Source organism: Carlito syrichta, unplaced genomic scaffold (genome assembly GCF_000164805.1).
Source record: "Carlito syrichta isolate Samal-C Ts95f unplaced genomic scaffold, Tarsius_syrichta-2.0.1 Scaffold307141, whole genome shotgun sequence".
NCBI classification, from domain to species: Eukaryota; Metazoa; Chordata; class Mammalia; order Primates; family Tarsiidae; genus Carlito; species Carlito syrichta.
The window spans coordinates 252,138-258,547 of record NW_007251237.1 but is presented as its reverse complement, the minus strand read 5'-3'; the positions used below and the strand labels follow the sequence as shown (position 1 = coordinate 258,547).

Below are 6,410 nucleotides of genomic sequence, written 5' to 3'. Positions count from 1 at the left end.
TCACCTCAGCCTCCCAAAGGCGCGGGATTACAGGCTGAGCCACCGAGCCCGGCACATCCTGGTATTTCTAAAGAAGCAAGGAAGGGGTCCCCCCAGGAGCTCATGACTGTTGTCTGATCGATATGACTCACGTGAATCGAGTTGACCTGAGGGATCCTCTGTCCTCTTCTCACCTCAGGCCTTGGGAAGCCCCGAGAGCTTATGTGGGCCCCAACCCTTCCCCGATTCCCCAGCAGTTCCCCACACTCCCTGCAAGCACCCCGTATTCCACAGATTTCCCCATCTGGGGCCAGGGTGATAAGCGAGGACAGGGGGAAGGAGGTCATAGGGCCACATGTGCTGAAGTCTCCCACATTCCCTGCGGCGCTGTTGCACTGGTCCTGAAGGCCAGATGCCAGGGTGGCCCACTCCGCACCAGCTTCCCTTGGGCAGACTTGCCCCAGACTTTTAGGGCCCCCAAAAGTCCTCTGATGGAGATGGGAAGGGTGGTGCTGAAGACTCTGGCCTAGTTCAGGTGGGAGTGTGCAAAATCCTTCTCTCAAGGTGGTAGAACCAAGCCCCACCTTGGACGTAGGTTCTGAGAGAGCTGGTTGCTGAACTGCAGTCTTTGAGGCTGGATAATACCCCGGGCACAGATGCTCACACCATAGATCTGGGGCTGCTGTGAACAACCGAACCCAGCTCCCACGGGACCAGGTCTTCTGTTTCCCACTCAAGTCTCCCAGTTCTTCACAGTCAGTCTGGGCCAAAGACACCCACTCTGTGCCTTTCTTTGGCCTTTGGTTCGTTTTATCTGGGGCAAAGTCCAAATTTTGAGAAGATTCGACCCAGGAGAGGGGTGCATGATTGTTCCCAGGCACTGGGCCAACCCCCATGAGCCGGACAGGCAGGGATTTATATCCTCTCTGGAGACCAATGACATCTGTCTTGGGGGTTCTTAACATGTTCATACAAAAATCACAATTTTTGTGACCACTTTATTTGTAACAGGCCAATGACAGAAACAATTTAAACATCCACCAATATGTGAATTTATAAATGCATTGTGGCATACAAAATTCAGTAATAAAAGAACAAGCTATTGATAAACACAGCAACATGTATGAGTCTCAAAATAATTATGTGTAGTAAAAGCGGTCTCAAAAAAAACCAAAACAGCAACAACCAAAAAACACTGTATGACACACAGTCTATGTTGCCTAGGCTGGTTTTGAACTCCTGGGCTCAAGCAACCCTCCCACCTTGGCTTCCCAAAATGCTGGAATAATAGGCATGAACCACTGTGACCAGCCTCTGTCCCTTCTTGAGTGTCATAATGTACAATAGAGCTAACACTGTAAATCTCCCAAGGCAATCCTTCCGCCCCAGTCTTCCAAGTAGCTAGAACTATAGATGCACACCACCATACCCGGCTAGACAAATTTTTTTTTTTAGTTGGAGTCTCACTCTATCATTCAGACTGGAGTACAGTGGCTGGGACCTGCTGGGCTCCGGCGATCATTCCACCTCAGCCTTCCAAGTAGCTGGAACTGTAGGCGCGTACTACCACGCCCAGCTAATTTTTTTATTATTGTAGAGATGAGGTCTCGCCAAGTTGCCCAGGCGGGTCTCGAACCCGCGGGCTCAGGCAATCCACTCATCTCGGCCTCCCAAAGTGCTGGGATTACAGGCTGAACCACCGAGCCCAGCTTCAGCTAGGCAAATTTTTTAAAAAAATTTTATTTTTGTAGAGATGAAGTCTTGCTATGTTGCCTAGACTTGTCTTGAACTTCTGGGCTCCAGCGATTGTCCTGCCTCAGCTTCCCAAGGTGCTGGGGTTACGGGCTTGAGCTTTAAAGCACCCGGCTTTAAATTTTTGTTTAAATAGTTATATATTTAGGGGGTACAAGCACAGATTCCTTACACGCACATATTGTGTGGTGGTGAAGTCTGGGCACCCAACACCCATGGTGAACCTTGAACCCAACAGGCAATTTTCCTACCCTCACGCCCCTCCCACTTGCTAAGAGGTTTTTCGAGCAGAACTCAGATGTTTGAGGTACACGTTGCTGCTGTGCCATTTAACAGATGGTGAAACTAAGGCCTGGATGGCAAAATGCCTTTTCCAAAGACCCAGAGAAGACAACGCCCCTGCTGTGGACCCTGGAAACGGAAGGGAACGTTTTTTGCACTGATGGGCTTGGTCAGCATTTGGATCCAGGACCTCAAGTCCTGTCTCCAGCCCAGAGCAGCCCATTACTGGGCCAACCCCCATGAGCCGGATGGGCAGGGGTTTATATCCTCTCTGGAGACCAAAGACATCTGTCTTGGGGGTTCTTAACATGTTCATACAAAAATCATAATTTTTGTGGCCACTTTATTTGTAATAGGCCAATGACAGAAACAATTTAAACATCCACCAATATGTGAATTTATAAATGAATTTAGGGATTCAACATGTGAATTTAGGGACCACACCACTCGCCACCCCACCCCTCTTGAACAAAAACTTAGAGTTACAAAATAAAATAAAAATTCAGGCCGGGCTCAGTGGCTCAGCCTGTAATCCCAGCACATTGGGAGGCCGAGGTAAGTGAATTGCCTGAGCCCGTGGGTTCGAGACCAGCCTGGGCAACTTGGTGAGACCTCATCTCTACAATAAATTAAAAAATCAGCCGGTCGTGGTAGCGCGCGCGTGTAGTTCCAGCTACTTGGAAGGCTGAGGCGGAAGGATCGCTGGACCCCAGCAGGTCGAGGCTGCGGTGGCCGGGAGCGGCCACTGCACTCCAGTCTGGGCGACAGAGTGAGACTCCAGTTAAAAAAAAAAAAAAAAAAAATTCAGGAAATAAAATTCCTAGTTGCCACATTTGTTAAAAAAGTCAAAAGAAACAGGTAAAAATTAATTGTGATAGTCTTTTTTATGCAAGCCAATACTGTATAAAATATCATTTCAGTGCGTAGTGAGATAGCTTACTTTTCTGGCACCATCTTCAACATTCGATATGTATTTTACACACCCAGGGAAGCACCTCTCGACCGGACCCGCCACGTCCCGAGTACTCAGGGGCTGCGGGTGGCTGGTGGCTGCCGTCCTGGACGGCGCAGTCCGCGTCGTGGAGTCACACAGCGCCTTATCCTGTTCCCTTCGACCTTCAGGGGCGACTCCGCCCAACCCGCAGAGGTGGACGTTTCTCGGGCGACCAGGGAAGACGGTGAGGGAAGATGGAGTCTAGGGTGGAGAGTGTCTGCAAGCACCCCTGGCCCAAAGGGACCGGCGCAGGGCGGCTGGCGGGAGCAGTGCTGGCAGGGGTCCAAGGAGCAGCCACCGCCGCTCGTGGGAGCCCAAGGACCAGGGCTGGGGAGACCCGGGTGGGACGCGGGACCCTGGGGGGCCAGAAGCTCTGGGGAGCGCCGGCCTCGGAGCACACCTGACGCCCCACGGTTGAGACTGTCAGCACCAGCCCCAGTGGAGCCCCTCGCACCGCGGTTTCCACTGAATGTTCTCTGGAATAACAGAGAAAGAAAACTCACCCCCTGGGGCTCGTCCGGGGATTTTTTTTTTTTTTTTTTTTTTGAGTCGGAGTCTCCCTCTGTCACCCAGACTGGAGTGCAGTGGCCGCTCCCGCCCACCGCAGCCTCGACCTGCTGGGCTCCGGCGCTCCTTCCGCCTCAGCCTTCCAAGGAGCCGGAACTACAGACGTGCACTACCACGCCCGGCTAATTTTTTGATATATTGTAGAGATGAGGTCTCGCCAAGTTGCCCAGGCGGGCCTCGAACCCGCGGGCTCAGGCCATCCACTCACCTCAGCCTCCCAAAGCGCGGGATGACAGGCTGAGCCACCGAGCCCGACTCGTCCGGGGATTTTACTCCGGACCTCCCACGCCCGAAGCGAGAATCATCCCCCGAGACCCACGAGCCTCCCGCGCCGCGCTGTCCCTAACGCTGGCCCCGCCCGACCCCATCCGTGCGCCATTCGGCGCATCCCGAAGCGGGCTGAGCTCTCCCCAGCTTCTCCCCGCCCCGGCGATTAGCAGAGCGCGGGGTGGCCGTGGGGAGAGCCCTGTGAGCTGACCCGGAGGGGACAGGGCCCACCCACATGGGCGCGGGTAGGGACGCTCAGGGCCGGGACTCGAGCCTGGGACCCTCCGCTGCGTGTTCCCCGGCGTCGCCGGGTGTGCGCTCCCACCTGGGGCCGCCCCGCCAGGCTCGGACCCGAGACCTTGCCCGGGGAGGACGGCCGGGCGCGGCGCAGAGCGCGTCTGAACGCGGGCTCCGTCCCCGCGCCCGTTCCCTAAGGCCGGCCCGTCTGTCTTCGTGGGGTCCGGCGCCCCGTCCCGACTCAGACACTAGCTCTGCCCGACGGCAAGAGTGGGGGCGTTCCGGAGGGGTCCCAGGGACAGTCCACGGAGGAGCAGGCCCTGCCGGTGACAGTCTCTCTCCAGGTGGTGGCGCTGCCGTATGATGGGGTGAGAGTGGGCCCCGGGCTCGGATCCTGGGGGCCCAGCCTGTGGCTCCTACTGCAGGACGTGAACAGGTCGAAAACGACTGTGGAGAAGGTTTGAGGGCTCCACACCTGGCCGCAGAGAGTTCCCCGCGCCACGCAGGTCGCCGGCCTATTCTGCCAACACCAGCCCCACCCCAGACCTGAGCGCGCCCCAGCTCCGGAGTCCCTTCCCCTCGGAGGGGGCTTCTCGCTGCCCAGGATCCGGGGCTCCCCGCGCTCGCGTAGCGGCCAGCCGGCTGGCCGACTCCTAGACACAGAACCGAGAATGCAACGTCTTTGACTTCAGATAGATCAAGGGGGAGGGGGGCGGCAAAGCAAAGGAGTTTGCCACCCCCGCACCCGGAGCTCTGGGGGTGAGATTCTCGTCTAGGGTGCAGGAGTCAGGGTCTGGTGCCCCCCACAGTGCTCGATGACCCGCCGTTTATTTTGGAGCGTGAAATTGAGCAGAAATAAAAATGAAGCAAATGAAAGGAATCCTCCACAGAAAAACCCAGGAACCCAGCTCCATCGCATCGCCACCTCCACGAGCCAGGACTGAACCCAGCTCCATCGCATCGCCACCTCCACGAGCCAGGACTTAAGCACCTCGGGCCACAGAGGACTTAAGGCGTTCAAAAGCTACGCCCAACGTGGGACTCGAACCCGCGATCCTGAGATTAAGAGTCTCATGCTCTACCGACTGAGCTAGCCGGGCAAACGAGACTTTTGGTTTGCCCAGTTACTAATTCTAAAGGTAGGGGTTGCAAAGAAAATAAATAATAAATAAAAGGGCAACGGTGCATCAGCACAGGAGAAAAAATGCAGGCGCGTCTATGCCTGGAGCAGGCCCTCAGTCATTCAGGCAGCCGGGCACACAGTTTCCGCCAGGGCACTCTGAACATCTGGGACCCCACGTCCACCCTGCTATCAGCAGAGTGTGAATCCCTTGCCCTCAGGTTCAAGACCTTGCCCGGTGCAATTCTTACCTGGGGACCATTGGTCACTGCTCTAGGTTGGGCTGGGCTCTCCGTTTTCTTTAAGTTCACTCCCTGCAGACAGGGAGCGGGCCTACACCCTAGGTGAGTGAGGCCTCATAGCCCCCACCCCCAGCCCCGGCTTATATCCTTTCACTTGGAGATATTGCAATTAGGTAGATGTGACTGCCATGACTTCTTTATCCACCACCTGTGAATGTCTTGGAGAACTTGTGACACAGAGACTCACTAACGTCCATATTACCATAGCCCCTAGAGAAAGGCATGACAAGGATTCTAATACTCCTGTATCTTCCTAAACAACATTCCTTAGAGCTAATGGAGGGTGCACTTCCCCTTATCTCCTGTGCATTCCCAGTGGGTAGCTTCGGGGGATCCTTGGCTTCCCTGTAGATAGGGCCCATCCTACTGGAAGATTGAATCCCCATCTGCTGCCCCTCTGAGTGGTTATAACTTTTATAATTACAAGTTTCGTGACTTCTACAATCCTTGCTCAATGCATGATGTCTTAGGCCATGCAAATTCCCTTAACTCTAAGCAAATTTGACTGCCACTATGAGATACCTCTGGCATCAGGAAGTCAGTGTTTCTGAAAGGACAAAGTCAGCAAAGTTCATTTTACCTAAAGTATGCATTTCTCCAAAATATAGCTTCTACTTTCTCACATTGTATTAAGGTTTAGGAACAAGATTTTTAAAAATGCATTTCCTGGCCGGGCTCGGTGGCTCAGCCTATAATCCCACGCTTTGGGAGGCCAAGGTGAGTGGATTGCCTGAGCCCGTAGGTTCGAGACCTGCCTGGGCAACTTGGCAAGACCTCATCTCTACTATAAATCAAAAAAATTAGCCGAGCGTGGTAGCGCGTGCCTGTAGTTCCAGCTACTTGGAAGGCTGAGGTGTAAGGATCGCTGGAGCCCAGCAGGTCGAGGCTGCAGTGGCTGGGAGCAGCCACT

General features: G+C 54.5%; 1 non-coding gene across 1 annotated transcript; it reads right to left on the bottom strand.

Annotated features, from left to right (window-relative positions):
- Positions 1-5,105: 5,105 nt before the first annotated feature.
- On the bottom strand, positions 5,106-5,178 carry TRNAK-CUU. Its single transcript has one exon. It is a non-coding gene; the product is annotated as a tRNA-Lys (tRNA).
- Between the last annotated feature and the right edge of the window lie 1,232 nt (positions 5,179-6,410).